This window comes from Alligator sinensis, unplaced genomic scaffold (genome assembly GCF_000455745.1).
Source record: "Alligator sinensis unplaced genomic scaffold, ASM45574v1 scaffold677_1, whole genome shotgun sequence".
Lineage (NCBI taxonomy): Eukaryota > Metazoa > Chordata > Crocodylia > Alligatoridae > Alligator > Alligator sinensis.
The window spans coordinates 721,879-723,075 of NW_005842276.1; the positions used below are offsets into that span (position 1 = coordinate 721,879).

The window sequence follows — 1,197 nt, forward strand, 5'->3', positions numbered from 1 at the left end:
TATCACAGATTTAGAAAAAGTCATTTAATGCCTACAGTACATTTTTTAAATGAACTGGACAAAGAAACAAAGTCTTGTTTAGAAAATACTTGATATATGTTCAGACTTGACTAATTCAAGCTAAGCTTGAAGTCAAAGTATTTTGACTCCAAACCTGCACAGTTTTCATCATGCAAGTAGTTGCTTTTAGGGTAGCAGGGACTACTTGCTAAAGTTGAGTAAGTAGTTTAAGTTTTTGCAAGATGTAGGTAGCTGACAATCACATAATATAGCATACTTTCATAAAAGTATTAACTGCAAATTGACATACTTCAATGAAATAAATAGCACATTCAAATTTATCACTGCAAAATACTGAATAACTGAAATGCTTCTTACTAGTATTTTATTTCTATACAAATATTTTAAGCCCCTATTCATTGAACAGTTGTTTTTACACTACATTTTGAAGTACTTTGCTGAAGGAAGAGATTCTGGATAGGATATTAGGTGGGTGACATTTCACAGACCATAACGCATAGGGAAAATAAGTAAGATTCTGGTCCATGGTCATCACAGTCATAGTGAGTCGTTCACATTTTACGACTAAAGAAGCATGTTACAGAAACAAGTGGTATGTCATAGGGAGAGGGTGTAATCATGAAGGCAAATGGATGCTTGTTCCTGCTGAGTAGACATACAACATTAAGAAAAAAAACAGTTTGTCAGTTTTATACTACAATGTAGGATTTTTTTTTTAATATCCTCTAGGATTCCTCCCGCTTCTTCCCCGTCCCCCATGCTATCATGTAATCATTCACAGCTGTGCTTACTGGGAATAAAATGTTATTTTTAGCCCATTATGATTTGGTAACTATTTACATTTTCTTTTCACTTTGTTCAAGAATAAAAATGACCACACACAGTGCATTGCAGAGTGTATTCCAGATCTATGGAACACTAAGGCAGTTTGCCATTAGCCTTTATTATAGCTGGTGTTCTTGGCAGTTCCCCCTCTAGAACCATGTTACCAGGAGCTTCTCTGGTGACAGTACCCTGAGGAGGGATGGGTGGAAAGGCTTCATGGAAGAGTTAACACAACCTGAGGTTACATTTCTCTTTAGTGGAAATTCTTCTGAGAGTTAACATGTATGCATTTTTCCACAGCTCTACATATGTCCATTTCTTATCCCTTCCCACCCTCAACCAGCCCCCACT

The 1,197-nt window shown here is 36.3% G+C and overlaps 1 protein-coding gene across 1 annotated transcript in view; it reads right to left on the reverse strand.

The window, feature by feature from the left end:
* Positions 1-592: 592 nt before the first annotated feature.
* CLUL1 (clusterin like 1) overlaps positions 593-1,197 on the reverse strand; it is a 13,325-nt gene continuing 12,720 nt past the window's right edge. The window contains 1 exon segment of the mRNA XM_025209261.1: positions 593-666. The gene's annotated coding sequence lies outside the window, so the exon portion shown is untranslated.